At 51.5% G+C, this 17,355-nt stretch overlaps 1 long non-coding RNA gene across 6 annotated transcripts in view; it reads right to left on the bottom strand.

Annotated features, from left to right (window-relative positions):
• The window catches only part of LOC116745538, a 170,086-nt gene that overhangs the window by 34,460 nt on the left and 118,271 nt on the right, over positions 1-17,355 (bottom strand). For 4 of the 6 annotated variants that reach the window (XR_004347454.1, XR_004347456.1, XR_004347455.1 and 1 more), the window contains exon 2: positions 9,060-9,127. This is a non-coding gene — a long non-coding RNA (uncharacterized LOC116745538). Of the gene's footprint in view, positions 1-7,878; positions 8,032-8,521; positions 8,791-9,059; positions 9,128-17,355 lie in introns of all 6 variants that reach the window. The other 2 variants (XR_004347459.1, XR_004347460.1) reach the window with 2 other exon arrangements.

Genomic DNA, 17,355 nt, shown 5'->3' with positions numbered 1-17,355 from the left:
GGATACTATTTAACCCCCTACAGGGGGTCTGCGGCTCCTTTCTCTCTCCACTTCTTCAAGTCTCAGTAACCTCGGTCTCCTCTGATTCTTCCAGGTCCCAGAATTCAGTCCCTCTTGGAAGTATGCAGAAGCAGCGGGAGCCTCCCTCAATGAATGAACTTCCCAACAACTGGAGTTGCCAATGTGAGAGTGGGTGGCCTTAGGAGAGATGGAAGTCTCTGTTGTTGAAGCGTTCACGCAGGAAACACCTCTCTGGAAAGACGTACGGGAGGTCCTGGGTGTGAATGGGGGATGGGATTAGGTTGGGGGATGGGATTAGGTAGTCAAAAGAGTTGGGTTTTATCAGAACAAGGATTGTACCCAATCCATTCAGCACACAGTGCTGGGCATAGAAAAGGCACTGAGTAGATGGTTATTGCCCCATCAGGAAAGATGAATGCATGGTGAATGCATGGCACACCACGAAGCAACATAAACTAAGATTAGATGATTTGTGTATGCAACAACTATTGGTCAAGCACCTCCTTGGTACACAGCATACGATCGGACACTCCTATGCGCCTCTCTCGTCTTTGATGGCTAGAAGGTGGCAAGTCAGGACAGATCATATGGCAGGAGACACCAAAATCACCACCCCAGTGATTACGTGGACTCAGCGCCACCAGAGTTTCTACACGGGCAGTCAGAAGGTCTCTCGGGAAAACCTAAGAGGCAAGACCCTAGGATCTCTTTTTGCTCCTGCCCCGTCCACTCAGCAAAGGAGAGAAGGTAGAGGAGCATATGCCCTGCAGCGGCCAAGGGCAGGCTGTCTGTTCAGGCTGGAGCCCAGACAAAGCACACGCACCAGGCGGTGACTTAGCAGCTGTGTGAGGCCCAAGAAGCTCTTAAGCTACAGGTGGGTGCCTGCGAAGCCACCTTCCCAGGAGAGCACAAGCCTCAGGCCCTGCTTTACTGCTAATCACCATAAGCACCCCGGTGTCTCAACCCCAACCTGGGTGGCCTTTACCGCTCTGGAGCCCTGGTCACGTGCTCAGTGATCTCAGCTGGCCTCACACAGACCCCGTCAAGTAAGCAGGGCAGGTGTTGTTACGATTCCCACTTCACAGATGGGGAAACTCTGCTGCAGTAACTCGATGACTTCCTCAGGGCCACCCAGGGAGCACGTGCCCCAGTGGCTAGCCCAGGGCTCCTTCCACAGCCCAGGGGGCAACTGGTGACCCCACCCTCTCTGTACTGCCCCCCCAGGACTTTAGGGCTTTACATGTGGCAACAAATACTGGGGACGGCTCTTCCCTCTGGGCAATGGGCTTCCTGTTTGGACCCTGGGAGCCTGACTCACCAAAATTCCCGCCTCTTCCCATTCAATCTGTCCTCCTGTTTGACGCCTGGAAGTGGAAGGGCGTGGACTTGGGGGAGGGAGGGAGGAGGGCATGGCTTGTGCCCAGGCTGGGCCGCCCCAAGAGCAGTGAAGGATGCTCTGGGGAATCTGGGAGGAGAAGCTGCCCACTGTGTACTCTTTTTATTTTTAAAGATTTTTTCGATGTGGACCATTTTTAAAGTCTTTATTGAGTCTATTACAATATTACTTCTGTTTTATGCTTTGGCTGTTTTTTTTTTTTTGACTGTGAGGCACGTGGGATCTTAGTTCCCCGACCAGGGATCGAACCTGCACCCCTTGCATTGGAAGGTGAAGTCTTAACCACTGGACTGCCAGGGAAGTCCCCCCACTGTGTCCTTTTCCAGGCAGGGAAAAGAAAGAGGAGAGGGCAGAGCTGATGTGAATGCCATCCGTGCTCAACTCACAAGCTACGGCTTTCCCAACCTGCCCTGCAACTGGGCTCAGAGCCGGGCCCTCTGTTTCCCTAAGCTGTCCCAAGCAGCCGCAGGACGTGGTGGGCTGAGCACAGGGCAGAATGGAGCAAGGACGCTACCGTCTTCTGGGGTCACAGGTCAGTAGGGCCTGAGCCGATGATCCTGGGTACAGGGCCTCCACGGGAGGTGGCAGGGTTCCTCTTCGGCGGGGCCCCTGGACAGCGTCGCCCACACCACCCGAAGCCATGCACTGCAGGTCTGACGGAGCCCCAGCAAGCAGAACTCTGGGGGCAGCACCCGCAGGGCAGGGAGTGCATCCACAGTCCACTCCTGGAATGCCCGTGTTCGGGCTGATCTGTCGGCTGTGGTTTCCCCTCACCAAACCTCGTCCTTTGTGCAATTTGCGCCCCGAGGGGCACCTTGAGAGATGCTCTACAACTAAGAGGTCCGTGGCCTCTTCTGCACTCGGGGTCAGGCCGGAAGGAGCCCTAAGAAGGTGAGTGGATGGTGTGGGAGCTGGGAGCAGTCAGGCCGCCTCCAGCAAATCCAGGCCGGCGTCTGGTTCCCATGACACTCTTACCGGCAGCGTTAATAACTAACCGTGTCCCAGACAGGTGCTGGCGGCCTGGCCTTAGGAGTTCTCTTTCAGGGTTGAAAGTGAGTCACTTCTCTTTTATCGTTTGCTAAGCAGAGTGAGTCACTGGACCTTCACACAAGCTCTCACACCTTGGCCAAGGGACATTCATGCCCGTACCTTCGACCACCTGTTTTCCAAGGTCAGCTGAGTCCTGTGGAGCTGACCCTCATTGGTTTAGGCCAAACAGCATCCCTGGGACCCAGCCTCCACCCTTCCTGCTCTTCACCCCACTCCCTCAACTGGGACGGTGAGTCCTGACCCACCAGGACTCTGGAGAGAGAGCCTGACAGGTGTCCACCCAGGCCTGAGGCTGGGTGAGGTCTGTGTCACCTTTGACCTCTAATGGCGCTCTCCGACCTTCCCAACCCTCTGTTTGGGAACGGACTAGAAGTGGAAAATTCCAGAACTGATGAACCAAAGGACACAACTGTGAGGCAATAAGTCAGCTTCCCTCTTGGGAATAACAGGGGTTGAAGGTAGGTAAACGGAGTCCCATTGCTATTAACATGCTTCCCTCCTTCTTGCGTCAGGTGAGAGGCAGGACTGGCCACCAAGGCCAAGATGCTGGCATCAGGCTCCTATGGTGGGTGTGGAGTAAATCTCTCAGGAGGAATCACCCAGATAGACATCTGACAAATCTCATCTGGGAAAACAAACTCATATACCTCTTTGGGTAATCCTTCCTTCCCCACTCATGTATGGTCTCTCCTACAGAATAATATTTGTTTGTAATTAAAAAGACAAAGTTAGAGAGAGAAAAGGAAAATACGAAAATAAAGCACAAGAGATAAAAAAACAAAAACAAAAAACCCTCACTGAAATAGTTTGGGGATTTACTTTTTTCTCATCCTCAAAAAGTCCCTCTCGCTACCTGGTTTCTAAAACAGACAGTAAACAGAGATGACGTCAAATTGGATAGCAACTGGGCATCTCCCGGCCAGGAGCTGCCGGCAGGTGTGAGACTGACAGACTGAGAAAAGATGACACTATTTCTATCCTTAGAAGATGAAAACCAAGGAGGAGAGATGACAGCAGAGGCTGAGCCCTGGGTGTGGTGAGAAACCTGACACCCTGCCAGCCGCTGGCCTTTTGGGTGAACTCGCTTGTCTAGATGGGGCGCCAACGTGGAGCTCCTCGTTGGTGAGCTTTGTTTATCCCCCCACCTCTCAGGTATCACGGCGTGACTCATCCCCGGGGGCTCGGAGAGGTCAGGCTGTGGCTGTCTTCGCTCCACGGAGCACCCCGTACTTTCCAAACTGCATTTTGAAATCCACTGGCTGTGGCAGTGGCTTTGGCCTGACCCCTGCAGGGTGTGAGGTGCTTTTCTCTGCTACACACGTCCCGCACATAGCATCTGCGTTGATAGCACTGAGGGGACAGATGCCAGGAGAGAGACTCCACCACTGGCTGCTGGCCTGAGGGACCGAGTGAATCACGAGGACTGACCAGTGACCACGATGTCCCAGGGTGAAGTGGGAGGCCTGGGGACGGAGCCCGCTGCAGGGGCCAGAGCCATGGTGACTCACATTTGGACCCCGAGGGAAAGTTCCGTCGGCGCGTCCTCTGGATGGCTCTCGTCCCCTGGGTGAGGTCATCCCCACGGCCGCTCAGAACTGTGACACGCTTCGTCTTCCCAGAGCCCCAGCTTTTCCCTCTCAATTATGGTTATGGCAGGAATCACCGTTTTAGCTGCCGCACCTCTCCCCTACCCACCACACCCACACACCCACACACACACACACACACACACACACACACACACACACACACACACACACACACGATGGATGGACAGAGGAAAGAGCCCGTCCTCCCGTCCGGGGCGTCAGATTTTTCATCTATAAAAATAGTTCCTCTCCCTGATGACCTCACACAGGAGCCTCTGCGGCTCAAGGGCAGTGAACATGATCGTTGGTTGAAAGGAAGTCGGTCATATTTTAATATTGCTGTTTACGACTACTGCTCCATGGGCCCAGCCATTGGGCCACCATCTCGTTCCACCTCCCTGGGCCATTTAGTTGGGAAGTAAAAGAGTGCAAGGCGATGGGTAGGAAAGTGTCCCCAGGAGAGCCGGTACCCAGGAGCTTGGTGCAGCCATCTGGAAGTACACTCAAGCGTGGGGGAAATGTGCAGCAAAAGACTCCACTCTGCCCTTCGTCTTTTCCTTTCTCCAAGCGTTTCCAACAGAGCACGGACACGTTTCTAAGGCGTCACCAGGTACACGGGGGTCCGGGTCACAGTCCTTAGCTATCTCTTCCGCCATATGTATAAGTCACAGAGAAGTCCCCCAAAGATGGGCGCTAGGCATTCCATTATGGGCTGGGTTTCCTTTATTTTTTCTTTTTTTGTTGTTGTTTTGTTAAAAAATTTTTATTTTACATTGGAGTATAGTTGACTCACAACGTTGTGTTAGTTTCAGGTGTGTTATGGCCCGAGTTTTCAGTGCACCTGCCATCATAGGGCATTTGCTGACAGCCAAGACCAGGTCTTCCTGGCAGCATTTTAAGAAAGACCCTGTTTCCGAGGTGAGCTCTGGACCACCCCTAGCGTGCCCACCTTGGTGGTCCCTGTGACCACAGGACAGGAAAGATGAAAGAAGAGCCATGACATTCCTACCATTATGCCGTGCATCCCTGCACTTGTCAAGGCCCACGTTCTTGGGGGGAGGGGGAAAGGGGATGACCTTGAGCAGTACTGGTCACTCTGAGGGGTGAGAACCCCACCGCCACGGGTCCTCTGAGAGCAGCCTGCACCCCTCACCGCCCCGACACGACAAGCATGGGGAAACAGGGGTAGCTGGTCTCTCTCCTCCTGTAATTTTTCCCCTATTTCCTTTATTTTTTCCTCTGTCACTACTATTCTTTGCTGCCGTGTCTGCAGCCTGCCCGTGTGGCCCCGGGTGGCTCCACTGGCAGGGATGAGGGGAGATGGGATCCTTGCGCTAAGCCCCAACCCCAGTGCAAGAGCCTCTGCTGAGTAAGGCAGGCACAGCTGTTGAGACTCAGCCCCTGGGAAGCGGCAGTGGGAGCTTCAGCTCATCCCCGCCTTAAACATCATTCTATTGTCACCTGTATGTGAGCGAAGAGGAGAGAAAAGGCACCTTCAATGTCCCTTTTGCTTGCACCCTCATCCCTCAGCTGCCCCGGCCTCTCGGCTTCCATACAAGCCCCTAGGAAGTGGGCTGCCGGCACGGCTTCGCTCCAAATCCTGCCATGGCTCCCAGGGCCCTCGGAGGGAAAGCCTGACGGCCCCAAGGCTCTCCTTGGCCTCTGCCAAAGTCATCCCCAGGCACTGAGCTCCCCGACTTAGTTCCAACCCCACCTGTGCTTCTGTCCTCAAAGACACCAGGTACGCTCCTGCCTCGGCCTTGATGGAGCTGTTGCTGGCAGAGACCTCACCTCCTTGAAGGCCGTGCTCAGATGTCACCTTCTCGTCCGACCTATTCAAGGCTGCAACCTGCCCTCTACTCCCCACCCAGCACATCTGAACAGCTCCTGCTTCTATTTTCTTTTCCACAATGCTATTATGTACTAGATAAGTTAATTATTTACTATTCTGCTATTATGTACTAGATAAGTTAATTATTTACCATTCTGCGTATTATCTACCTTCCCCCAACCCCCCCCAGTCCCCCCCGCCCCGCCCCGCACTGGAAAGCAAGCTCCATGAGAACAGGATCACGTTCTCTGCCTAGAACAGTCCTGCCCCAGAGCAGGCACCCCAGAATGATCTGTTAGATGAATGAATGAAAGAACAAATGAATGAACGAATGAAAGAATGAATGAGGGCATCGCTGCCATCCCGATGGGAATAGGGACTGTGCCTCTTATGGAATGAACTGGCATTCAGGTGGGGGGGGGGGGGTCGTCCAGGGAGGGAGGGGAGAGGGCGGGCTAAAGCAGAGAGGCTGTTCTCAGAAAGGCAGTGCCCACAATTTGCCTGGAAATCCCCCTGGAGTCACTCATTAACCCCCTGCCCCCGCCCCATGGCTCACACACAGCCTGCCAAAGCCACACAGCAGCTAAAGCCTCATTTAAGCAACTGACTCTCCTTTCCAGGCCCATCCTCCCACCAGGTAACCCACACCATCATCGTCCGAGCACCCAGTCTGTGCAGGTCCTAGAATGAGCAGTGAAAAAGGGGTGGGATAAACAAAACACCCCAGTGACAGAAAACAAGCCCCACCCCGCCTCCACCCACTCTCAAGGCACCAGCTGGGGAGGCACACAAGACGGCAGGTGAAGTCCTGAAAGTAAGGTGATGTGCCGAGTGTAGGGGCCGCCGCTGCGGCAGGGCCCTGTGCGTGTGGGGTTTGGAGGAGGTGAAGCACACAGATGGGGACACAGGGAGAGCACAGAGGCGGGGTGCAGGAATAATCCAGTCTCGGGGGGTAGGATCCAAAGCAGGTGGGCTCGGCTGAAAGGCTTCAAATTCGAGTGGTGGGCGGTAAGATTAGGTGCCCAATGAGATCTGTTTGCTGAGATGATCAACAGAAATCCATGGAAGGTTTTTCGTTTGTCTGTTTTCAGTCAGAAAGCGACATGATGAATCCTGGGTTTAAGAAAGAGGCTTAGGGAAAACCAATAGAATTACTTTGGAAAAGAAAGCCTGGAGCCCCTAGGGTGTATCCCAGCTTGTGCTACCAAAGTCAAGAGCAGCAGCGGGCGTCTGGGAAAAGAGGAGCTTCAGACTGGAAAATCGGGGCTGCAGCAACATGGATGGACCTAGAGATTGTCATACTGAGTGAAGCGAGGCACACACAGAAAGACAAATATCGTATGGTATCGTTTATATGCGGAATCTAAAAAAAGGGTACAAATGAACTGATTTACGAAACAGAAGTAGAGTCACAGATGTAGAAAACAAACTCACGGTTACCAGGGGAGGGATAAATTGGGAGACTGGGATTGGCATATACACACTACTATATCTAAAATAGATAACTCATAAGGACCTACTAATTATAGCCCGGGGAACGCTACCCAGTACTCTGTAATGGCCTGTATGGGAAAAGAATCTAAAAAAAGAGTGGATATATGCGCATGTATAACTGATTCACTTTACTGTACACCTGAAACTAACACAACATTGCAAAGCAACTATACTCTAATAAAATTTTTTTTTTAAAAAATCGAAAAATCGCTGTAGAGCAATTGTTGGGACTCGGTATTCTAGTGGATGGAGGGATTAGTATCACTCAGTGGCTGCCTTCCTTCTGACTGATCCATGTAGATAATGATAAACGAGCAAGAGAACTAGACAGGGTACCTGTTGTGATCTACACGTTTTTGTGTTATCTCATTTAACTCACGACCTCCCCTGAGGATAAGGCGTTAGCATCACCAGCCTACAGATGAGGAAACCGAGGCTTAGTGATTTACCCAAGATCATGTCCAAGATCAAGTAAGAAAAACAACAACAACCCTGACCTTGACTGTAGGCTTCACACGTCCCAGGCACGGTGCCAGGCACCTAACGCGGTGTATTCTCTTATTTCACATCACACCGTGGCGGGGATAATCCTTATTATCCCCATTTTACAGATGTGGAAACTGAGGTTTGGAGAAGTGAAGGTCACCAGCCTGTGGTCACAAAGTGAGAAAGCAGCGGAAGTGAGATTTGAACCCAGGACTTCTGGGTCCATGCTGTTTACCTTGATGCTAGACCAACAGTGGCGAATTTGCACCATAATCTCCCAGTTCCAAAGCCCTGCTTTGCATAGCACAGCACGGCCTTTATTAGACCACCTGCTGCCTCCAGTCAAACATGCCCACGTTCCGAGCTTCCAGCTACCTTGGCAGGACTGACGTGTACGTGTGCCTGGGACTTACAGCCAGAACTGCGACCTCTGTGGATGATGGGGTCTAGAGAGCTGTAGGTAACCCAGCCCTCGCACCCAGGGAGTGGCCCCTTGCCCCACATCCTGCTTTATTAGGGCCAGATTGCAGTCAGCAGCATTCCAGAAGCCCTGCGGTCCCCCTGAATCCTGCAGCCAGTCTCTGCCCCTGAAGGGCATCAGGAGAAATCATACGCCCCCTTGTCTCCTAGACCTGCAGCCTTGGAGTCACCTACCTGACGGTTCTCCCTGCAAAATGCAAGACATCTGTGTCCCTCCTCGGACCCACGCGTCTAAAGAGCAGGCGGCAGGAACACTGACGCATGGTGCGCCGGCGACTGGGACGATTCACTGTCACTCGGAATGGAAAGAGATCACAGGGCCGGTGCCAGCTCTGGCTTTGAATCCTGGCTCCCTCGCTAATTAACTGTGCAGTCCCGGGTGAATGACTGGACCTCGGTTTCCTCCTCTGTAGGTTGGGCGTAACATGACTGACTGGCTTGGGCTGTGAGAGGTAAGAATGAGTTCATCTAAGTAAAAGCTGTGAGAGTACAGCCTGGCCTGGATTTATCATGATGACTGTTAGAATTTACCTGCCTGTGTCTCTGGACCCTCTCTGATGGCCAGTGCAAGGCTCCGGCCTGCCAGTTGCACTCCAGGCTGGCACGCAGGTGCGTAGGGATATCGGGGCAGCCAGGTGTGACGTGGAAGGAGCAGAACCCCCAAAGCAAGAAGAGCAGCAGGGCTGTGCCCCGATTACTATGTGCAGCTCACCTTTTATCTTGTCCTTCTTTCTCGGTTCAAAGCACCTACTCAGGTCAGTCACGAACCTCTGATTTCACCTGCAAAAAGAGAGGGAGATTTACAACAGGAAACCAGATAACGAAACTCATCTTCAAGCTTACAACGAATGCCAGACAGCCTCCCAGGGACACAGGAGTTTACAGCTGCTTATTCTTCAATATAGAATAAGACTACCATTAATTCAGAATAAACGGAGAAATCCATTTCCTATCCATCGTGTACATGGCAAACTGAAGAATACTTTCAAAGAAATATAGGTTATCACCATAATAAACTAGATCTAGAATAAACTAAGACATGAATGGGTATGACACTGGATAGTCATTGTTTTAAAGTTTTAACAAAATTTAAACTCACAATGGACCTTTACTACAAAATTAATCTATTGCCACAGTCCTGAGTCGGGGAGACTTTTGCTCAAAGATTTCTATGACAGCATTTCTGAATTTTTATATACTCTGACCTTATGATATGTTTGAATTCACTGAATGAGATAACACATGAGGAACACCTAGCTCTGTGCACTCAATAAATATTAGCTACGCTTTTATTAATTTTACTCCTTTGCGGGTTTCTAGAGAACAAGGCTATTCCACACCACCCGTAGAATTCCTGAGCAAACACGCACAGTTATCAGCATAGTCACTGTTGCTGCAAAAGAAGAGATATTTAATCTTTAAATCCGACCTCTGTTCAACCTAATTCAGACACCAGGAAGAGTAGTATTTCAAAAGGTGTTTACAGATAATAGCCTCATTCTAAGCTTCACCATCATAAGGCTCAAAGAAATCACTCTAGACCCTTAGGTTGGCAAGTGAAAACAGAGAGAAGAAAGCAAAAGGAGGAAAACAACACCATCAGGTTTGAAACAGAAAACCTGTAACCTTCACTCACAAGAGAAAGGATTGTTTGGGTGGCGTTTTGTTCCTTCTCTGGATGCACACACATCATGGCGGGGCTTGGATCACTCCCTAGGTTTCTAGAGTTTCCGAGGATGGGGCTGGGCTGCAGCCGCTGGACCAGGATCCCGGTGCGCTCCAGGACCCCCTCCCCCCAATCCTGGGGACATGTTCGCTGGGCTGGCTTCCTCATCCACAGCCAACCTCAAATGCAGTATAGGCCTCTTGACCATGGAGCAAAGAACTTGACAGTTTTAGCTCCGATGAACCGTGCAACTCTTGGGACCTAACCAGACAACTCGCAAATGCTAGAAAACTCATTGAAAAGAAGCGAGCAAAACAGCAATGTGCTCTTCAACTCCAACCCCAGCACCAGAATGGATTCCCATTCCTGTTACTATTTTATGCAAAGCCACCCACCTGCCCAACCCATGTTCAGCTTATTGGGTGGAAAGCATCCGATGAACTCATTCAAGCTCAAGCCTAGGTGACTGGAAATGATTCCAATCAGCCTTCCAGGGGAGACGGGAAATTTAACACAAGTGAATCTAAATTCACCCTGCCCCCATGACGTCTCAATCCAGCCAATTTAGCAGCAGACATTGGAGGGGAGATAGTGGGACACTCGAGGGGGTCTTCTTTAAATCTTATGGTGGGGGAATGAGATGGGGAGGGGAGGGAGGGTCCCCAGACCACCTGGAGATTCAGTAGGTCTGATGTGGCGGGCGGAGATTCTGCATTTCTGACAAGCTCCTGGGTGAACCCAACGCTGGTGGTCCACAGAAGCGAGAGCTTAGAAGGGATCCCCTCAAACACCTCCTTACCCGCCTCCCCAGAAACCTCATGCAAGCTGACCCCTCCCCGCTCTTCCGCTAGGGCTCTCCCCTCTTCGCCAGCTGGTTTCTGGACCTGCCCAGCTGACTCCTGCAGTGTAGGAGGGTGAGCGAGACATTACTTGTGTCCCAAGAGAGAGCGGCCCCTCCCCCTCTCCTATAATCCAGTTCTAGGCAATCCAACCTCTAGCCTGAAATACATTCCTAAGAACCACCGCTTTGAACAGAGTGGTTTGTGTTTGCTCTGGTCTTTAAAACAAGCAGGGGTCTCTTTTCCCTTTGCTTTTTCTCCTCGGCACGGCCATCCAGGGCAGACAAGATGCAGGGCCTCTCGGGAGGCTGGATAGAGCAGCACGGATGCTTCCTCTCTCTGCCCACAGCACACTGGCTTCCACATCTGCCGAGGCTGCACACATACCTCCCCGCTGCCTTTGCATCTTCAGGGCAACAGCAGGACGGGGAGCAGACGGGCCTCCCTTGGAAACAGGCCAACAGCAGCGTGCCACGCCCGACACCAAACCTCCAAGGAAGGCCAGAGACTGCCACAGGCTACCCACAGCCTGCCCCCCAACGGTCCCTGCCTTCCCCCTGCACCCCCCCGACCCTGACAGGTTCCTTCCTGACATCTCGCGGATGCTGCGAGCCAAACATCACCTAGTGGTTCTCGGTCCAACCACCTCCAACCAAGATGGAAGGGGCAGGTCCTCCTGGATAACTTGGACTGAGGAACAAAAGGCCCGGCTGGTGAGGCCCCAAGAAAACATTAGCCTGAAACAAGTCCCGTCCCACAGCAGACTGCTTCCAGAGAAGACCAGGGTGGGGAAAGAAGAATCAATGGGCTGGAAGACAGGATTTCAACACGTCGTAAGCGAGAGCCCCGCCTCTGGCCAAAAAGGGATGCAGTTTGGGGGAACTCTTGAACCTTCTGAGTGGGTCCAAAGTCACAGGCGAGGGACTTCTACAAAACAGGCCAAGTAGCTGTCAGGACACCAAGCTGCCAGGTCCCCTTTCTAGGGACCTACCTAAGGCCGACACACCCACTGGGCACACCTGCCCAGGACTCAACGATAATTTAGGGGCCCGCGAAAATGTTCCAATTTCTTTTAAAATTAAAAGGAATAATTTGACAATAAGGTTAATGCCTATGTAACAACGAATCCAGCCTGGATTACATTCAGCCTTTTATGGAGGCGTAAAACACCATTATTGATTGATTGATTGATTTTTACCAGGAAAGGGGCTCCCAAAGTTAAAAGTGCCTAAGGTCACAAAATTCTTAATTCAGCCCTGAATCTGCCTACTTCCTTCCAATCTCCCGACCTCGCAGTCTTTGCTGAGACCCTTTGTTGAGTGCTCCCACTGACCACGCCCCCCTGCAGCGTAAACACTGAGCATCGTCCCACCCAGGCCTATAAAAGACAACTATACCGGGCTTCCCTGGTGGCGCAGTGGTTCGGAGTCCGCCTGCCGATGCAAGGGACGCGGGTTCGTGTCCCGGTCCGGGAGGATCCCACATGCCGCGGAGCGGCTGGGCCCGTGAGCCATGGCCGCTGAGCCTGCGCGTCCGGAGCCTGTGCTCCGCAACGGGAGAAGCCACAGCAGTGAGAGGCCCGCGTACCGCAAAAAAAAAAAAAAAAAAAAAAAAAAAAGATAATTATACCATCTAATCTGGCAAATTCACACAACGAATTCGAGGGTGCGATCAATAAGAAAAATGAACCTGGATCTTTACCGGGATTTGTCTCCAGGTCAGGATTAAGGTTTATTTATTTATTTATTTGAATTACCAGCTCCTGATCTCTTTTAAATAAAAATTCTTTGACTCGTGTTAACCATTAAAAACTACATAATACTTAGCTCAGTTTTTCTTGGTTTATGAAATATCTATGTTAATATGAAAATAAGTAATTTAGAATTGTGATTAAAGTGAGCACTTTACTGCTATTGTATATATTTTTTCTTCTCTAGTACATACTTTATACTGTTGTACACCCCCCCTTGGAAACATATTTTCCAGGGACACAGTATTGAAGTGCTCTGTGTGCTGCAGTTCAACAATAAACATTTATTAAGAGCCAAAAACATCTTTTTTCTTGCTGTAGAAGGGCACAAAGGCCTTTCTCTGCCTGCCGCCCCTAGTAAGCCTCTCAGCCACCACCATTATGTTATTTCTCTTTGAGGATATAAAATAGAACTACACTGGTCTCCATTTCACAGGCTGCTTATTGGTGCTAAATTAAACCATGTGTTCAACTACACAGCACATTTCCTGGCCCGTAGTAAGTAATAAATAAATGCTAGCTATTATTATTATTGTAAAAACATTACAGAATTGCATAGGTTATAGAAACAAACCGGGAAGAAAAAGCAAAGGTTAACAGCTGTCATCTAGCGGTAAGTAAGTTGATGGGTGATCTGTGTTCTCATTTTTGCACGTCTAAAATGAACAGGCATTGTTTGGTAAAGAAAAACAAAATGCCGGGCTTCCCTGGTGGCGCAGTGGTTGAGAGTCCGCCTGCCGATGCGGGGGACGTGGGTTCGTGCCCCGGTCCGGGAAGATCCCACATGCCACGGAGCGGCTGGGCCCGTGAGCCATGGCCGCTGAGCCTGCGCGTCCGGAGCCTGTGCTCCGCAACGGGAGAGGCCACAACAGTGAGAGGCCCGCGTACCGCAAAACAAAACAAAAAAAAAAAAAAGAAAAAGAAAAGCCATGGTATTCAATAGATAATAAAAATGCAAGGGATATTCATTGTCTTGAACTAGAAATAAAACTATAGATGCAATTTTTTAAAACAGTCAAAATAGAAGTTGCAGGATGGCCTGTGAAATCAGAAACAGCTTGGAAATCGGATATCAATGGCTGTCAGCTTGACTCAAAGTTGGGGTTGGAGGTGCAACCTGGCAAGGGCTCCCTTGGGACCTCCTGCACGATCAGGGTAAGACCAGAAGTCGGACACACCCAGACGGCAAGGGCCGTGGGGTAATCTCAGGGGCAGCCTGAGATTTCACTGATAGGAGAGGGGCGCTTTCCACTGAAGGATATGGTCAGTACTGGCTTGAACTGTGTACTTGACCAAGAATCCTCGCCCTGCTGACAGGCTGCAGCCGCAGGGCTGAGCAGACCTGCTTTGTGGCATTTTCCAAATACCTGCGTTGTTACGGACAGAGGGCTCCCTGATGGCATTCACGTTTTAGTTCGGGACCTACCACTTCTCAGAGCCTGTTACCCAACTCCAGGCTGTAAACAGAGGCCAGGCTCCATGACACAGCTTGCAGGGGCCATGGGGGAGATAAGGGGCCTGCTGCCCCCCCAGGAGCATGGACAAGCGAGAGGGTATGTGAGCCTGGGGACTGGGATCCTCGTGGACCCCGTTCGGGCGCCCAAGTCTCACAAGATCGCCTTCCCCGTCTCTTCCCTGGGTCCTCTTCTGCCTCCTGGTGCAGCACAGAGGGGAGCCCTTGAGGTTCAGTCCTCAGCCGGCTGAATTTCCACCCTTTCCCCTCATCCTTGATGAAAGACTTCCCCAAACCCTGGCCCTAACCTTTATCCTAAGCCCCGGTGTGCCAGCTGCCTGCAGGGCAGGGTGATCACCGATTGCCAAATCACCTCAAATTCGCCACATCCAAGTGGTACCTCTTCTACTGCCTCAACCAGGCTCCCCTTGGAAGCTCCCCACTTCAGTGAATTTAGCTTCACGCTCTCCATCACGCAGATGGGCAGCCCTCCCCCTAACACTGAGCATCACTCTACCTCCAGTTGGTTCTTCTGCTAATGTTGGTCATGGTCTGTCTTCTGTTATATCCCCATGGCCATGATAACAGCTTGGGCCCTCGATAACCTCAGGTCCGTAATGTTCCCCTAATAGGAATGTCATTTTTTTGTTCACTGTGTCCCAGTAAACATTTTACTTAATTCCTCGTCTGGTATCACTGCTCACCTCGTCTACTATCCTTCCACACACTGGCTCTATTTCTGGGCTGGGAAGCTCCAAGCTCTTCTGTGCCCCGGGACCTTTGCACGTGCTGTTTCCTTAGTGGAACCACTTCCCTTAACTTCCAAAGTCTCTGCTGCTCAGAGGGCACGCTCTCCGAGAGGCCACCCAAGCAGTGCAACTCGGCTGTGTCCTTCACAGCACTTAACCTCATCGGAAATGACCGCATTTGTTTATTTCATTTTCGCTTGTGTCTCTGCCTACTAGATCCCCGAGGGCAGAGAGCGTGTCCCTTTTGTTCTCCACTGTATGACCAGCACACATTGTATGGTACAGCCGGCTGTTGGCTGAAGGAATGAATGAATATTAGCATGTCCCTATGTAAAAGATAAGGTAATTGACGTACAGGAAGATTTAACACTTGCCCAAGGTCAGGTGGCTATGAGTAGCTGGGTCAATATTTGCACCAAGCTCCTCTGGCTCCAGGGGTGAGGCTGAGTGCAACCTTGTTACTCTGCCTCCTTCCACTGTTGCAATAACCCCCAACACAGGCTCCTCAACTTCAGACTTGCCTGTTCCAGTCCACTCTATAAAGCTCTCCGGCTTATCATCCTAAAGTATCAGTTAACTCAGCCAGACTCTGCCCAGCAGTTGTCGGTGGCTGCCTGCTGCCTGAAACCAGAGGCCATGCGCGCGCAGATCCATCCTCTTCTCTCTCCAGCCTTGCTGTAGGACTGCTTTGCAGGCCTCTCAGCCAATATTTGCTCCCCACAATCTGCAACACCTCCCTTGCCCTGCCTCTCCCCAACACCTTCCCTTTAAGCCCGGCCCAAATCCCACCTGGCTTGCCAGTTGTCAGTGACGGCTCGCACTTGAGCCACAGGACTACTGCCGGTACCCCTACGTTTGTGCTAAACACGAGATCCTGGAGGGGAGGGGTTATCTATCCTCTCTCCCCAGGGAGACCTTAAATTCCTTTGGGTGGGCAATATGCCTCACCTGTTTGGATTCCTAAGCGCCTAGTACAGCGTACAAATCCTTCATGATAGCAGCCATGTGCTCTGGCCCGTGGTACTCCATAAATGTAGGTGGCTGATCTCAGTAACGGCAAAGCTCTCCCAGGATTGCTAAGCCAGACGAGCTGGACTTGCTGCTTTGGGTAGCTCTCCGAGCTGCCGTCTTTCCCAATCCACCTCATTCTGGAGCTGCTAACATTGGTCCTACTTTGAGCTCTCTCCTGGGTCTTCCTTGAGCAGAGTTTCTGACAGGAGCCTAAAACAGAGCCCGATCTATCATGCTTTAAAAGAAAAAAAGTGTGACATGCTTTCTCTTTTAAAGTCTCATCTTTGCCTCGACGGACGCCCTCTGAATACGGCGTGTACCCACCAGCGACACGGAGGTGCGGTATCACTGGACAGGGATTAAGATGCTGCTGTGGTCCAGTGCCACCCCCAGCCTGCTGAGGGCTGACCCGCGAAGGTGCGCGAGGCCCGGGTCACCCACCCTCCAGCCCAGCCTGGGCCCCCCTGTGTCAGTTTCACCATGTTAGAACGGAAAATAAAATGTTCCACTCAGAAACACTTTTCCAATGATATTTTAAGGAAAAATGAGGTCACAGAAAGTCAGGGAAGTAAATTTAAACGGTGTGACCCCAAGCAACATTTTTTTCAAAGAATTCCCTTGAGACGACCGCTCACCAGATTGGGGCGGAACACATCTGGGGAGACCTCAGCCCCAGAGACCACCTGGGCGGCAGCAGTAACACTTATGCTAACAGGAAAAGCCCCGATGATGCTCCGTAAGGCCACACTCTGACTACAAACTGGCCTAAATGGGCCCCGAGGTCCCTTAGGTTTGCAAAAGCGGCCGACAGCCCCCTTGCCAGCCAGGTCAACATTCCACCTCTGCCAGAGATACCAAATGTTCCCTCAACCCACCCCAAGTCCAGCTCACTGAGCTATGAATAGTTATCAACATTAACTCAGGGTGTTAATTAAAAAATGTTCAGCCAGGCAAATTCTCATACTTTTAAAAAGCCATCTGGGCAATCGTCTTTCCATGCCGCAAACTTTCCAAACAGGTTGACATTTCACGATGTTGTTTGTTTTAATCAAAACACGGGGAAAGAGCCGGTTCCCGGTTTCACTTTTCAGGTGCCTTGATTTATGGATGGGCAAATCCCCACTTAATAGCTGTACCTCGAGGCCGGGGGACAAAGAAGCTCCCACCTGCCAGGGTTGGTGTCCGGGCTGGCCAGGAGGGAAGTGGTCACAGGACCAGACACGGCCCTTCTTCTGTCTTACCCCCTCTCTCAATGCCCAGCCATCAGCTTCCTCTGTTGCTATTCCAGCGAACTTAGAGGAGTTAGAGGGAAACGGGGACTAAACCCTTAATGGTTCTCCAAGCTCTTTCTTAAAGTGGCAGCACTCAGAATCAGGCGGGATCATATGAGTGTGAATCCCACCTCTGCCACGTAGTACAAGCCTTGGGCTTTTCTGTGCCTCGGTTTCCTCATCTGTCAACAACTGGTATAAAAATAGCACCTCCCAGGGCTTCCCTGGTGGCGCAGTGGTTGAGAGTCCGCCTGCCGATGCGGGGGACA

The sequence above is a fragment of the Phocoena sinus genome, chromosome 20, assembly GCF_008692025.1.
Source record: "Phocoena sinus isolate mPhoSin1 chromosome 20, mPhoSin1.pri, whole genome shotgun sequence".
Taxonomy (NCBI): Eukaryota; Metazoa; Chordata; class Mammalia; order Artiodactyla; family Phocoenidae; genus Phocoena; species Phocoena sinus.
The sequence above is the reverse complement of the archived record's forward strand: the minus strand, read 5'-3'. Positions and strand labels throughout refer to the sequence as shown.